The sequence below is a fragment of the Canis lupus genome, chromosome 27 (assembly GCF_003254725.2).
Source record: "Canis lupus dingo isolate Sandy chromosome 27, ASM325472v2, whole genome shotgun sequence".
NCBI classification, from domain to species: Eukaryota; Metazoa; Chordata; class Mammalia; order Carnivora; family Canidae; genus Canis; species Canis lupus.
Window position 1 is genome coordinate 44616370 of NC_064269.1, and position 16543 is coordinate 44632912.

The 16543-nt window shown below is 48.4% G+C and overlaps 1 protein-coding gene and 1 long non-coding RNA gene across 40 annotated transcripts in view; one reads left to right on the forward strand and one right to left on the reverse strand.

Moving 5' to 3' along the window:
- The window catches only part of CACNA1C (calcium voltage-gated channel subunit alpha1 C), a 746601-nt gene that overhangs the window by 374428 nt on the left and 355630 nt on the right, over positions 1 to 16543 (forward strand). The gene's annotated exons all lie outside the window — the stretch shown is intronic.
- Positions 3550 to 16543, reverse strand: part of LOC112668983 (uncharacterized) — a 28528-nt gene continuing 15534 nt past the window's right edge. The window contains exons 3-4 of the long non-coding RNA XR_003141982.3: positions 14280 to 14430; positions 3550 to 3886 (exon numbers count right to left, since the gene is read on the reverse strand). This is a non-coding gene — a long non-coding RNA (uncharacterized LOC112668983). The remainder of the gene's footprint in view (positions 3887 to 14279; positions 14431 to 16543) is intronic.

Below are 16543 nucleotides of genomic sequence, written 5' to 3' on the forward strand. Positions count from 1 at the left end.
TCCACAGCTAGTCTTTGTGGTGCTTCTGTATAATGGTTAGAGTTTGCTTCCTTTCTTGCAGGATGCTTTTCTTTTTCTCTCAGTGTGTCTCTTTGTGATAACAAGGATCTTAGGTTTATTTAGTGTTTTTCGTGTGCATTTTATTTAGTCCTTCCATCAGCTCTACAAGGTAAATAGAATCATCTCTGATTTGTTGATTAGAATGTGGGGAGGAGCGCCTGGGTGGCTCAGTGGTTGAGCATCTGCCTTCAGCTCAGGTTATGATCTCAGGGTCCTGGGATTGAGTTCCGCATTGGGCTCCCTGCTCAGCCAGGAGTCTGCTTCTCCCTCACCTGCTGCCCCTCTCCCCCTCCTTCTCTCTCTTTCTCTCTCAAACAAATAAATAAAACCTTTTTAAAAAGAAGAGGGGGAACTCCTGCAGCTTTTAAGAGTTAAGCAGTGTGACCACATGGAGAGGAGAAGAGGACAGCGGGACAGAGAAGCAGGTCTGATTCTAAGCCTGGGGCTCTTTCTCTGCCAGCAGCCTGCCTCCTCTAGCAACTGCTTACCTTCGTCTCAGGTACAGACCTTGTTCAAAAGTGAGTGTAAGTGACTGGGTAAAGGTTTAAGAGGTTGCGCTTCGAAGAGAATGTTTGAGCCCTAGTGCACAGGTTTGTGACCTCTCTCTTTATTGGCTCTTGACAGACATCTTTCTTCTCTTTCTCTGATGTATAAACAAGGAAGATGGATAGCAGATAAGGTTGCCAGATTTAGCAAAAGACAAAGCAAACAAAAACAGTAACAACAAAAAATCTAAGATACCCACTTAAATTCAAATTTCAGATAAACATTTTTCATATATATATATATAATGATCTTTCTTTCTTCTTCCTCTTCTTCTTCTTCTTCTTCTTCTTCTTCTTCTTCTTCTTCTTCTTCTTCTTCTTCTTCTTCTTCTTCTGTCTAGCTGTAATTCAGATCTAGCTGGGTGTCCTTATTTTATCTATAGTTCTAATAGCCGAGCTCTGGCTGCATGAGGGGTCTCTGCTCAGTAATGACAGGAGTGCCTGGAGTGGGAATGGAGGCCGGGAAGAGAAACCGTAGGTTGCAAAATCTATAGTGTTAATTAGATAATGCTTCCTGGAAACAATGGGTCCTGAGCTGCTGTTTACACAGCAGTAGGGAAATGGTTTGGCAGGTAGCTGGAGAAGGAGCTATTCATGTGAACAGGAGAGTAGCAAATGGGAAAAGGATGCTGGCCAGAGACACATGCACAGCCCCAACAAGGGCCCGTTTTCTTTGACTAAAAGTAAATTACTTTTCGAACATAACTGTTTTGTCCCCTGCCTAATGATCAGTTTGGATCCTGTCCTAAGAAGAGAGAAAGCGGTGTTGCCTGCCCTTGGGCTCTCGGGAGGATCTGACAGTGATTGTTTGAAAATCTTTGGTGCCCTCAGGCAGTAAATTTAAGGAGCAACCCACCTTGAGGATGGAATTAGGTTGCTAAAGACATCTTTTAGGCGGTCTGGAATTTCTTGAAATCTGGGATGTCCTTGTTTTTTCTCAAGAGCGTTTTGAGATCTCCCAAGCCCTTTTAAGGCTGATTGCTACCTGCTATGAGGGAATTTGCCTGTGAAGATCCTAGGTTAAGGAAGTTTACAGGGTCAGCTGAAAATTGACAGCCTGTTAAATGGGATGATGCAGCAAAGATGAGAAGTTCTTTGTGACGTCCATCGTCTGGGTGTGCAAGTGTTTTTGCATGTGTGCCTTCTCACACTTCTTTCTGAAGGTTCTCTTGCCCCCAGGGGGGTAGGGACATGCCTCATGTCCTCGACTGAGTCTCTCTCCTTCTCCTTTCTTTCTTTTAATTTAAATTCTATTTGCCAACATATAGTATAACACCCAGTGCTCTCATCCCGTCAAGTGCCCCCCTCAGTGCCTGTCACCCAGTCACCCCATCCCCCTACTCACCTCCCCTTCCACTACCCCTTGTTTGTTTCCCAGAGTTAGGAGTCTCTCATATTTTGTCACCTTCTCTAATTTTCACCACTCACTCAGTTTCCCCTCTTCCCTTATGGTCCTCTGCACTACTTTTTATATTCCTCGTAAGAGTGAAACCATATGATGATTGTCCTTCTCCGATTGACTTACTTCACTCAGCATAATACCCTCCAGTTCCATCCATGTGGGAGTAAATGGTGGGTATTTATCTCTTCTGATGGCTGAGTAATATTCTATTGCATACATAGACCACATCTTCTTTATCCATTCATCTGTTGAAGAACATCGTGGCTCCTTCCACAGTTTGGCTGTTGTGGACATTGCTGCTTTCTTTTTAGGGTGGTTTACATTACAGATCCAAGGACCAAGCAATTCCCCTTTAAAATTTATATTATGCTATTTTTTCGTGAGGGCTCATCATACGTCAGATACACAGGAAGATGCATAGTCCAAACCTCCTCCTTGAATGGGTTTTTGAATGCCAACTGGGTGCCTGGCCATGTCAGAGCTTTTACCTTCCCTTCAGCATCCATGCTCCTGGAGGGAACACCAGCAAGGGGCTGAGGGTGCTGGGGACTTGCCTTGTGCCCCACAGCTAATAAGCAGCAGAGTTGAGGCTCGAACTCATGACTTTTGACTCTAACATCTTACCTTCTACCTGCCCCAATGTCAGTCAAGACACGGATGATGAGCTATTACAAGGTAAATGGTGTGCAGTGATGTGGGATGACATGGATTGAACTCCTGTTTCTTTAAGGCATATTCACTTTGACAAGCTGGTGCTACAGCCCCAAGAGACTGGGCTTGGGGTTTTGCCTCGCTTTCAGAATATTAAGTCCAGCTTTTCCCAAACATCTGGAACCAAAGCTGGGTATCATGCAAGGTCAAGCTCTGTGGCCTTGAACCTTGCAGCTTTGGGTTTGAATAATCTGGAGAAGCATTGCCTGCTGAGAACCAGGAGAAAGGCAAGCAGGTGGCCTTCTCACCAGTGGATTGTGGGAATGGTTGAAATTCACTGGATTGCTCCGTTCTCCCCAAGAGTGCCATGGGGGTGAGGAGTAGGGGGTGTTGGAAGTACTTGCAAGTTTGCAGAGGCCAAGGAGGACTTTGCAAGAATCTGCGGTGCAGGGATGGTGTATAAACTATAGAGCCATGCTGGATACAGGTACCACTCTAGATACAGACACTGCCTTCTCTCCTCTTTCCACCCGTATGCCAGGTGTTAACTCCTTAATAGCTGCATCATGGGTCCTGGGGCCCCAAGGAAGGACTGGTGTGGGAGACTTGGAGGGCAAGGGTGCTTAGGGCAGTAGCTATTAACTAACTAGTTCTGAAGTATTTTAATGGTTTAAATACTTGGTAATGGGATGCCTCAGTGATTGAGCATCTGTCTTCGGCTCAGGGTATGATCCTGGGGTCCTGGGATCGAGTCCTGCATTGGGCTCCCCACAGGGAGGCTGCTTCTCTCTCTGCCTATGTCTCTGACTCTCTCTGTGTGTCTCCCATGAATAAATAAATAAAATCTTAAAAATAAATAAATAAATACTTGGTTAACTCCTAAGCGATTTATTATATATATTAACTTGGATAATCTTCACAAATAACTCTAGGAGTTAGATTCTGTTAACATTGCTGTTTCATGGTTATTGAAACTGAGACACAAAGTCCTGAAGTAACTTCCCCAAGATCTCACAGCTGGAAAGTGCCAGAGCTGGATTTGAACCCCTTTGCCTAATTTTGCAGACTGTGTTCTTAATTACAAGCTGATTTTCCACCTCTTTACACGAGTTGCCTCTCCTCTTTATGGAGGTCGGTCTGGGCTGGCTGCCTGAAATCATTCATTTCAGAACCACGGCATGGAGGTGGCTGAACAGGTTGGGTCATAGTGTGATGTCTCCCCGAGTTCCTAAAAGGAAGAAGGGATGATATTTAGGTGATAGCAGAGTTCCCCTTTCTTCTTTCTTCCCTGCCAAATTCCAACATCCAGGACCTGGAAGAAGGAAAGGAGAAACCGAGCCACCCACTCAGGGCCCTACCCAGCACCTCTGAGACTAGAGACTAGCTAAGTGTGTAAGGGATCTGGAGCCGTAGTCGCACTCACACTCCAAGGAGCTTTTTCCTTGATGCCCAGCCGGCCTCTGTCTTCCATCCAGAACCATGGCAGGCCCTCTGGGGTGCTGGGAGCCCACCTTCCCTGGGACCTTGCTCTCTGGGAGGCGATACCCGCGGCTTGTCTGTCTGTGGGTGGAGCTGTGAGAGGCAGGGGCTGTAGCGTGCATGCTTGTGCCCATGTGCGCACATGCATGTCTGCATATACACGTGTGTGCAGAGGTGCTCCACACACTCTCTAGGCATGGGACAAACTCATGTTGCCCAGGTTCTAGAGGAAATGTGGCCGTTGTTCCACTGCTTTGGGGCAATGGGCATGCTATTTTTAAAATGTGTCACAAGACCCCAAGAAGAGCTAGATGTGTCCTCATGGCTGTGGCTCAGCCCAGGACTTCCTCACTTTCTCTGAATGTCTCCTGCACATCTGCTTCAGGGCATACCCTGGGAGCACATTTCAAGGAGGATGACTCCCTTTGTCTTCCAGTGTGACAGAGTGTAGGCTTGCTGGGTCTCAGCAGCAGGTGATGGGAAGGTCTTACAAGGTGACATTTAGAAATAAACATTTTGCTTATTTCTAATAAATATAATAAATATTTGTATCCACTTCATGATAAGAATATACAGGAACATACATAAATACACAAAGCAATGTATGTGTGACAATTACCTGGTTTCAGGTTCACCTCAAAGGCTCTTTTGGGAGTACCCCGTGATTTGAATCATCTGACCTCTGGATTTTTGCCCATGCCACCTCTCTTTTCAGAAGGCTAGTCCTCTGAGTGGCCCTTTGACTCTGGCTAGGGCCTCAGACCCTATCGGACTTAGGTAATCTGACCCCTTTTTGATGGTGAGGTGCCCCTCCTTGTACAGCAATGTATTCTATCTTTAGCCTCTCCCCTGCCCCGTAATTCCCTAAGACCGTGCCTTACTCTGCACCCTGTCTCTAGAGGTATTTGAGCCTGCCACATGTGTGCAGTTAGCATCCAGATGAAGTAGTGGGTGCCCCCTCCTCTGCCTCCCTGCATACTCCATGCTCTTCCCACATTGTCAGTGAGGAATGGACTGAGATTTACCAGCACCCGTGATTGCCTGTCTTCCAGATCATTTCATTGTCATTTGCACTTCCGCCAACATCTGGGTCTGTGTGCAAGGCCCATTCACAGCATTCCTTATTTCATTTCCTTCTGAAGACAACTCTGCGAAGCATCTGCCAGCTGTGTAAGCATATACTTTATGGAGGTAGATGGGGGAAGGAAGGAAGGAAGCCAGGCTCCACATATTTACTTGCAGGTTTAGTAAAAAGCTTCAACAGAGGTCCTGCATGCAGCAGCCCAGAAGAAAACACAGTAGCAGGCTCTGGGCCCGACACCCACATGCTGCTTGTGCAGAGATTCCCTGTCCTGGTGAGCAGGAGTGCAGTTCCGAAGATCAGAGAATCTCGGAGGAGGGAACCCAGAAGCCAAGCGGGCCAAGCTCGCAGCTCCTGCCTTTGGAGCTTCTGGGAGGTGGACCCCCTTGCCGCACTCAGGCCTGTTCCCGCTCTGCTTCAGTTGAGCCGGAACTGTGAACACTGGGCCAGAGGGGCCCACTGGTGTCCTTGGGTGGTTCCCTCAGCTTCTTCCCACCTTGGGAGCAGGTCTCAGACCCTGACTTCACCCTCCTGTTTCTCTCCTGCACTAGACTGTGTGTGCAGGAAGGGATGTCTCAGACCTCAGACCTGAATCCATAGGAGGGGCCAGGACCCCCAGGGGAGGACCTGGGAGTGAGGATTTCTACCCTGGGGCTGTTCTCACAGAGCCACTGGGGCTGTTCTCACAGAGCCACTGGGAACAGCCCTGGGAACATACTGAGAGAGTCGGTGCCAGCTGGGAACTCTTGTGAGGTCTCGGGGAGAAAAACCTGCCCTAGAAAAAGCAGTGAGGCAGTTGTGCGGCAGACCCACTCTGAACTGTGACTGAGCCCCTGCTCGCCTGCCATGGCCCAGCAGTGGGATCGTTATCCATGGTGGGCAGGGGCCCAGGCAGCCCAGGGGAGGCCCAGGCCAGTCCTGACCCACCTGGACCTGCTGCTCCCCAGCTGGGTTACAGGTCTGCAGACCCACCTCGCTCCTCAGGGCAAGCAGCAGACAGCCCCCAGTTCTGGCCAGAGGGAACTGGGCCCTTCAGACCCAGCTAGGCTGGGATGGGGGGACTTCCAATGATTTCCAGCCCATGCTGAGTCACACAGCTTCTCAGCCACATAGCCAGACAAGCCCAATGTGGAGGTGATTGGCATGCTTCAGAGGCCCCTGTCCTGTTGGGGTGCCTTCTCGCCGAGCCCGAGCATCTGGTGCAGACGACACCTAGTCTCCCCGACGGAACGGGGCTCACGAGCTGGGTGGGCAAGGGTTCCAGGCGAGTAGTCAGCACAAGGAGAGACACTATATTAAGGCCTGGTTATGTTTAGAAGTCATCCTGAGAATGTTTGGCATGCTGAATATAAACTCGCACTTCCGTCTGCCTGCCACACTTTAAGATCTCTCCCGGAGGGACCCGGAACGTGGGGTGCCCTGGGGAAGGAGCCGGGAATGTCTCGGGGAAAAGGTTTCTTTTTCAGTAACCAGAGGACAGTGGGAAATGACCCCTGAGCTTGCTCCCCTCCTGGACTTCCCAGATGAAAGATAGGGACGTAGATGGATGTGAGCCAGTTATGTCAGCATTCCGATGCCAGTAGGAAACGCTCCCCTTTGAAGCCCACCGATCCTCAAATGCCTTCCTAATGGACTCCCTCTGACAGCATTATTCTTTGGGGTTCAGTTAGCCCAGAACAGTGAAGAGGATGGCTGCTCTGGATGGATTCTGGCTGAATTGGAGGATGATAGCTCCAGAAAGGATGCCCCAGTCCCCTCACTTGATAGATGGAGAAACTGAGGCCCAAAGAGAGGATGGTGACATGCTCAAGGTCATACAACCATTGAGGAGCAGCCTAGGCTGCAGGTTGTGGGACTGCTTTGCTCTAATAGTACATTCCTGTGAATTGCAAAGATACGTCTAGGGTGGGAACTGAAACCATGCTTCCAATTGAGATGTCACCAAAATGCAGCTTATGGAGCTGAGACTTGGTATAGAAAACGGCCTTAGCAGGTTTGTGATAAGGAGGCAGTTCAGGCTGGGTTTTAACCAGCTAGGAAATTCCAACAGAATATCAGGGGGATTCTCCAGTACCGTCTTCATTGGAATCATCTTTTTTGAAGGTTAAGGGGGAAAATGGAAGGGTTTGCATGGGATAAACGTTTTATATCGAATGTTTGATTCTGCCAGGCCAGGAGCACCTTAGTATGAGCAGAAAGTCCTCCCTCGCTTGCAGCCTGTGCTGGCATTCTCCCTGAGATGTTAGCCCTGTGTGTGGCATGGTCATGGGTGTGCCGTGTGCCTCCTGGACTCAGGAGGAAGGTACTGTGGACAACTGGGAAGAACTCTGGACTCACACAACTCTGGCTTTAAATCCCAGCTCTGCTTTTCTGCTGCTTTATAAAGCAGCTATTGAACTATTTCAACTTCTGAGCCTCCATCTCCTGCTCCATAAAATGGGGGTAAGATTGTGTATGCATGGGGTCTGGCACCTAGTGTTCTCCAAAAAGGGCTCTGCATATAGTATATGCTCCACAAATACCACAGTCTGCTAGGAATTTGAAGATTGGTTATTTGCTTAGTCTTGGAGAGGAAAGATTAATTTCCCATGAATCAATATAGAAATATGTAGTAGTTACAGAGAAGATCAGAGAAAGAAATGGAGCAAGGTGAAAGGAGTGGCCCCAGGGTTCACAAAAGGCTTCAGAATTCCTTTTGGGGTCTCTGGCTATGATGTGCACTTTGGGAATCATGTTTGTTCACTCTGTAGTTTATTTGGAAAACTCTAGTGAGGTGACCCTTTCCTTCTTTTTTTTTTTTTTTAAGATTTTATTTATTTATTCACGAGAGACACACAGAGAGGGGCAGGGACATACAAGAAGGAGAAGCATGCTGAGCAGGGGAGCCTGATATGGGACTTGATCCCAGGACCCTGGATTACACCCTGAGCTGAAGGTGGATGCTCAATCACTGAGCCACCCAGATGCCCCAGACCCCTTCATTCTTATAGCATTTTTGTTTTGGTGCCTTCTGTGGAATTTCTTCTTGCTGAGTATGTCTTCTCTCACCACACCAGAGTAAGACCAGAGACCCCACCTCACTCTACCAACTCAAGGACCCATTGCTGAGAAAAGCCCAGGACTGGGCCTTCCTCAGAGGTTAGGTTGGGACAATACTAATCCTAACTGACACTGATGGAATGGTCATCACATGCCAGCCACTGTGGCAGCCACTTTACTTCAGAGCAAACATAGGCAGCAGGACACTCTCATTACCCATTTTATAGATGAGGTAGTGGAGGCACTAGAGAGGTCCTATAATTTGCCCAAAGTCACAAGAGGTGGGATTTGAACCCTGGCAATGTGACTCTAGAGTATATGCCCTTAACCACTACACTATACTGCCTTTCAAGTAGAAAAAAGAAAGATCAAAGGGGGAGAATGAAGCAGAATATGCTCGTTGCCCATTGACAGGAGATAGAGGAAGAAGTGGCCTGGGTTGGGGGGCCAGTTAATGTCAGTGAACCCGATTAGCCCAGATGCCCCAATGGCTTGTTGTGTGGGTAACATGCACTCCCTGCAGGCTCAGTCATTGGCCATGTAAGTCCATGTAAATCCATGTAACATGTAATTTACAACCGTATAAATCCCCCCTGCCCTTCTCCCCTGAACGAGAGCTGAGCTCTGCCCCTCTTACCACCCTTGCCTGGCCCCACCGTGGCCTTCTCATCATTGGACACTAGAGTCTCTTGGGTTGGAAGGGACCGTGGAGGTCACCCAGTTCAATCTCCCACCCAACTCAGGCGTCCCTCTGTGTTCTTCCTGGCAGGACCTGTCAGATCATTGAAGGATGAAGGTGCCTTCAAATACCCATCAAATTGTTGGAATGTTCCCATAGGCCCTCTGGTCTGCTCCCTCAGGGTCTTTCTGAAGGCAGTGGCTGAAGGAGCTATCAGACACTCTAACTCACGATTTTCCATCTTGGCCCTACTACATTTGGGGACAGAGACTTCGTTACTGTCAGGAGCACTCCTGTACACGGGAAGATGCTTAGCAGCATTCCTGGCCTCTACCTACCAGATGCCAGTAGCAGCCCACCCCGCCCCCACCCCCGCCTGGTTGTGATAACCAGAGATGTCTCCAGACACACCAAATATCCCCAGGGGAAACGGGGCTAAACTGTCCCTGTTGAAAGTCGCTGCCCTAATTCTACTCTGACAGCCATCAGCTAAAGAGAAATCACCTTCCTCCATCATGCCTCTGCTGAAATGCAGAGGTCTGGGGGGCTCAAAGTACACAGGCTACAGGTCCTCACAGCCATTTCCCAGCCCAGGTATGGTTTGGTTTCCTCTGTTGCCGGTGTCAGGAGTCAGAAGTGCATAGGGAACCTCATTCCCTGGGCCCTGTCCCTGCCTCTTCTGCTCCTCTCTCCTCAGGGTGGCTAATGCAGCCTGATAAGTGATGACTTTTGCAAGGACTGAGTGAATGTAAGGTTGAGAGGCCAGTCATGGAGGGACTGGTTGATTGTGATGCCTCCTTTCCCATTTATCCTTCCTCAAGAACTTTTCTTCAGTCATCATCTCATTTGATTTGGTGTCTCTAGTGCTACAGAGTGGAAAATATCACGACCGTTTCAGTCTTGGCTTGGTTTCAAGAGAACATGTTTTCCTGCTGTAGGATCTGCAGTTCTGTGTCGACTAGAGTGTCCATTTCCCCACTCCTACCCCAAATCCACACCCACTGCCTCTCCCACATACCATGGGTCCAGAAATTATCCAATGAGGACACTGGCGAAAGGAGACAATCCCCAGGCTCCAGAAAGGCCTGAGAACAGAAGTAGGACTCCTGTTTTATCACATTTCTGCCTACCCAGTACAGAGGGCCTGAGTAACCTGCCCTGCTCAACGTGGCCTGACTCACAAATGTATTGGCCAAAATGCCTGGCTTTTACCCCAAATGTAGCACAACTGCCTCTGTGTCCAGGGTTACAACATTCCCTTCCTGTGCTTCTGGTTTGCTTCACAGCAGCTTGGTGAGAATATAGGCAGTGTGGGGCATCGTCAGATTCGATGCTCATATAATGTCTCAGAATCCACACTGTGGCCTTTGACAAGAGACTCTCTGCCCCAGGGGCCTGTCATCTTCTTCTCCCCCTTCTCTACTTGGCTAATGAGGTCTTCTAAGTGGCCTGAGGTTGTCAGAAGGTCTATATGGTGAGACTTCAATTGACAGCCCCTCTGGGAATACTGTTCCCCTGTAATTAAATTCTTAGGTTAAAAAAAAAAAAGAAGTCTTCATCAATCATACAAAACAAGCTGCCTGCACTTGATGTGTGTGGGTTGCAGGAAAATTTGGTAAAAAGTGGTGGGGTTGGAAGACCTCCACAAGATATGCCAGGTAAATTCCCTGTCTTACTGCTGTTTCTCCACCCCACCTTTGCTGGTAGCAGCCTTATTCTCAGTCTTGGAGGGGGATGCTTGGACCCAAGGACCACTGAATAAGAACCAGACTATTTGTTGGGAGAGAGAGATCCTGTGTTTGAAGTGTTTGGGACAGAAAACCAGTTCAAGATGATCCCTGGCCTACTTCTGATCATGATATGGGCTCTGTAAGGGCAGTTAGCCTCTCTGAACCTGTGTTGCCAGTCTGTAAAATTAGATAGTAATGTTCACCCTGACATAACCAGGGTCCGATGAGACTCTGCAAGATGAATGCCTTTTCACTCCAAAGCGTACACATGAAGGATTGACAGATGGTTATTGTGGGGGAAAATGTGGGGCTGGGGCTCCTATTGTGTGCACTGCAGTGTGCTGGGTGCTGCTGGGAGGTCACCTGTTGAATCTGCATCACGGCAAAGCAGGTGAGTGAGAATTTAGAGGAGGACCAGATTACTCAGGCCGGGATGCTGAAGGGTGTTGTGTTGAGAGAAGGTGGCATCAGACGGAATCCTGGCATATGGATGGAATCTCCAGAGGGAGAGATGGTGGACTGTATCCAGCCCCACTCATGAGTCTCCTCAGGTCTGACTCAGCCTAGGAAGTGGGGGCCCCCTTGGTTTCAGGAAATTCTAAAGTCTGTGGTGCCTTGTGGCAGCGTGGGGACCTATGTCTTCTTGGCTCTGCTCCTGTACTCCCTACCTGTCCCCTGCAGGAATGCTTCTACACTGCTGCCCTAGATTACTTTCCTGGATCAAGCACTGTCCTCAGCCTCCAGGAGCTCTGGAGCTCAAACAAGCAGGGCTTGTTATGGTAGGAGGCAGAGAAGGAGAGAACTGTGAGGGTCTGCTTTAAGCAAATCAAAGTCCAAAGTGTCCCGTGGAGAAGGCAGTAGGGCATGTGGCCTTGGATGTGCTGCATGCTCCCCAGTGGTGCTGGGGGCCAGGGAATGCACTCTGGTCCGGAGGGCTTCTTGGAGGAAGTGGAGCGTGAACCGTGGCTCAGCCATGGACAGGATTTAAAGGGGATGATGCTCTGGGTGGGTGCTGCAGCCAGTCTTGGGGATTATGATTAGATCCGCCTGGCTGAAGCAGAGCTGTGTGGAGAGCAGCTGGGGGAGCAAGGCCAGAATGGTGGGGGAACCAAACCTTCTGCCTCCTGAATGGCAGTAGGCATCTTAGTATTGCACCGTAGGCAGCAGGGTCTTTTTGAGCGTGGAGGGAGAGGTGATCCAAAACAGTGCTAGTTTTGTTTTCGAGTGATTAATCTGGCAACAGTGCTCCCAGGATGAGAGGGGAGAGTTCTGGAGATAGACTATCATCAGGTGGTCCATGCGGTGGCCCAGGAGGCAGGTGAAAATGATGGAATTGGGGGTGTTCTTCGGAAATGCAGGGGGGTGCGGAGGGGTCTGCTAGGAAAAAAATGGTTGGAATCTGTCCTCCAGGAACTCCGAAACCTGTGCATGCCCCACCTTCCGTATGGACTCTGCACAATGGCCTCCGGGCATCCCCTCCCCTGGCATCCCCCGTGGGACTGCACTGCCCTCAGATCCCTGCTCCCCTTGCCCATGCCTGTTGCAGAAGCCAGTGCAAAGCAGGGAATGGAGAGCGCAAGGCCAAGCAAATGGCTTTGTGTTTCTTCCAGTGTCTCTGGGTCATTCTTCAGCCACCTTCTTGGAGTTCCGGTAAGCCAAATCTTTCTTTAGAAGAGCGAGCAAAGCAGCTAGCCAGGAACACTGCCACGGTGTGCAGTCATTACCAAAATGCTGGTAGGATGGGAAGTTGTTTTTGAAAGGCACTGAGAAGGTACTCAGCAGTGCAACTGAATCCCATCTTTGAGAACTAGGGACCCAGAGGGAGGAAATGTCTTTCTGGCTGCAGATGTTCCGGTTGGGCCACAGGGATGGCCCTCTACTGGTACAGTGGCCTGTCATGTGGAAAAGACCAGAAATGGGAACTGCCTGCCAGAAAGAGCCAAGGTACTCCTGCCCACAGAGTGGGTTAAAATTTAAATTTTCTGAGCGTGGCAAGAGAATGCTTAAGAGCTGGACTAGTCTTGATTTCTGGCTCATTCTCATTTCCTTGGCCTACTCTCTCCCTTTCAGGTTCAACCTAAATATTCATTTCAGAGCCAGCGGGTTTGCTCCAGCCTTAGCTACTGTTTTGGTGAGCAACTGTACATAACCCAGGTTTGCACAGTAGACAAGCTAAACAACCCTAAAGAAATGAAGCCAAATGCTCAGGGTTTTAGGGGGAGGCACCTTGGGAGGACTGGCAAGGAACCATAACATTTTGTAAAGTGGATATTAAACCTACAGTGGCAAAACCAGCTTTGTTTTCCCTTACCCCTCCCCAACAATATTTATAGTATGTACTCTCTGTTAGATGTCCCCTCAGCACAAACTCTTGAATTAGAAAGGGGTTTTTCACCACTGTCAGGCCAAACCGGTTTTGAGCCTTCATTTAAGACCAATGAATTAAGCTCTGAGATCTGTTCTCTTCCAGAGGGGGAAAAGCAGGCTGGCGTTCCACTGATCCACTGATCACCTTCCCCCATCAGTTGTTACAGTATTGAAAAACTTCAGCTGCTCTGAGCCCTGCAACTCCCTGTGCCCCTTCTAGGACCTTCTCACCATCTCACATTTCAGCAGCTCACAACTAATGCTGATGCAGGACTCTGCTCCTGCCCTATTCCTAGGACTTCTGAGCAGTGGGTGCCACACTAATTGTTAAATATTTTGAGACACTCTCTGTAGTCTGGAGGTTATGACAAGTCCCTTCATACAGAGTACTAGAATTTCCTGCTTTATTTTTCCCTTGTGAAGATAGAAGCGGTACTTGGCCCAGCTCAAATATCACTCTGTTGATGAAGCCAGTCCTGGTTACAGTGGTCACTTGTTTCTTTGTCCACATAACAGAGTTCATGCCTCTTTTATAGAACGCAGTACAGCAATGTTCACAACAGGGGGCAGTTTGCCCCCAAAGGGACATTTAGCAATGTCCAGAGACAATTTTGGTTGTCAAAGCTAGAGATAGGTCCTACTGGCATCCCTGGTACAGATCAGGACACCGCTGCCCATTCTATAATACACAAGACAGGCCCCACCACAAAGAATTACCAGCCCAACACATCGGTAATGCTCACTTGCGTGTCTCAGTGTCTGTCCAACTCCACCCCTTGAGCTTCTTGAGGGCAAGATCCTGCTGCTTATATCATGCTCCAACCCACTCCTCCCTGCCCCCACCCCTCAGGAACCAGGGCGATCCTTTGCATTTAGTTGGACACTCAATAAATGCACTAAATTGAATTCATTTAGTTAAATTGAATCAAATTGAATTGAACCTAAGCTGCCCGCCAATCATTAGGCAAATGCACCAATTACCCTGTGCGGTAGTGTAGTCTTTGCTTTGCTTCCTATTTGAAGTGAAGAAGGTCCTGGTCAAGCCCACACCAGTAGGCTAGCCCAGGCCCCAGAAGTTGAGCCCAGGGGCACAGGGATGACTGTGAATATTTTAAAAGTTCATAAACTGTGTCAAGTGAGTAGCCTTGACTTCTAATTTATCATGCATCTCAGAGCTATAAGAAGTATGATCTTCTCATCACCCAGAAACAAATGGAGCTAAGAACTACCACTGCCCCAGGGGTACCTTTTGTAGTAGGTGCTGGAGAAGTGCAGGACCGTCCAGCATTTGTACTTAGAGGTAGTGTGGTGAGGGGCAGAGCAGCATTCTTCCATTGTAGCCCACAAAGAGGATGTTCATATCTCTTCTACACCAGTAATGACAGTCTGACCTCGACCTGTAAATGGGAATAATAAATTCTTACCTGCTTTGAGGCAGGGGCTGGACTTGGTCATCTCAGTGCCTGACCCAAAATATATGAAGCATTCTGGTGCGTTGCTTCATTTACCTTTATCAGAGTTCCTATACCAGATGAGGCCACTGGGGCACGTAGAGATTGCATTGTTTGCCCAGGGTCACACAGCTCCAATGTGTTACGCCCTGGTTCCAAACACAGAGTCCATGCCTTACCCACTCCAGAGCACTGCTTCATCCTTTCCCTCCACTTCTCAAAAATTCAGATTCTTCCCATCCTTCCATCCTCTTCATGGGGTCTTAAAGACATAAGGCTGTTTTGCCTGGGTGTTCTTAAGTCATTTTTGAAATAGACACAGTGATCTCTGGGCTCTCACTCACTGACTAGAACCAAAGTTAGACAAGACTCAAACTGGAGCTTTCTTCTTATTCAAGATTAGATTTTCTGTTCCATCCAGAAAAACCTGCTGTTCCCCAGCTATACTCCCTGGTTTCAAGAAGATCTAAAATTACAAGAGAATTACCTTGCTTTGCAGCAGCTGGTATTTCTGTTTCTTGATGAAAGTAGATACTAGAGAGTGGAACTACCCAGAAACCAGGGGGCGGCACGTTGGCCATACGGGAGGCAAATAAAACTCATTTTCTTTTCTTGGCCCTCTTGAAAATGTGTCTAATTTTGGGCATGTTTAGTTGGTTCATCTGTATTTGGAAAGTTCTTCTTTTCTCCCTAAGTGACATCTCCCTTGAGCACACACTTCCCTCCTCTCAAGGTGAGTAATCCTCTCTCCAGCTGTTTGAAATTACTAATTGGTGAACAAAGAGGCTAACAAACAAAATTACCTATTGGGCCATAGTTTGGGATTGAACCAAAGGGAGAAGAAACACCTCAGTGTGCCGGTCTTTCTCCTCCTGAAAAAAGGGAAACAACAAAACCTAACACGTTAGCTCTCAGTAATTTATCATAGTCACACCTGTGATGTCCGTAGCCAGCATATTCACGCCATATGAGGAGTGGCTGCAAGGAACTCCTTACCTCCTCGGCAGTGGAGGAGCCCCAGAGAGGCTCCCCATGGAGCATCCTTGGCTCCATCATAGGATGGAGAAAGAATGAGCTGCCATTCTCCAAAAGGGATCTGCTCTGCCCTACCCATCTGCTCATTGTTGATGCTGGCTTAGGGGAAATAGTATCTCTCTCTCTCTCTCTCTTTCTCTTTCATCCTCAGTATACCCAGTGCAGAAAGAGAAAGAGGCATTCATATTCCACTAATGTTTCTTGGCATATAATTACATCATCTCGTTTGAATCTAATTACAACCCTTCCCATTTATTGGCCGAGAAATTGAACCTAGGATGTACAGACTTCCTTGGAGGCACACCTAATAAGTAGTAGGACCTGGAATTAACTGTGGTCTCCAAATTCAGCGCTCATAGTCTTAGGAATTTACAACTAATAAGTGCCAATTTCACTGGGAAGACCAAAATAGCATATAAGGAAGGATTTGAAAAGAGAAAAGTGCTAAGTTATGAGCTACTAAGTGCCTCCGCTTTCTAGACACTGAGCTATCCAGGTTAACCACAAAGCGGTAGGTAGTCTGTGGGTGGGAGAGCAGTATGCTCACCTGCTTGGCTCTTCTGTGAGATCACCTCTCAGGAAATATTTAGAATCCGATGCCCACTCTCTAACTTTCCTTGCTGGGTGGTGGGGGTAATTGTTCTAGGCCTCTGGAGGCTGCAGAGAGAGATTCTTTCTCAATTTCCCTGCCTTTCTGCCACACCTCTTGTCCTCACTGTCTTCCTCTTCCTGCTGTCTTCCTGCTGCCTCGATTGCTAAACTCTGTCCCTCTTTGCATCTTACTCTCTATCTTGCTTCCCTTCTTCCTCCTTCCTCCCAGGCTAGCTGATCTTTCATATCATAACCTCGAGAAGGCTCTGCATCCCTTAAAAATCTTCTCCAAAGTGAATTTATGCTTATGATGAATGGCCATCATTGGCACCAAGGCTACCGATGACCCAGCCCTTCCCTTGACTCTGGATCCCACTTTGCATTCTGTTTTCCACCCTTCTCCACTGCTGAGTCCTGGCCCACCCAGTTCCAT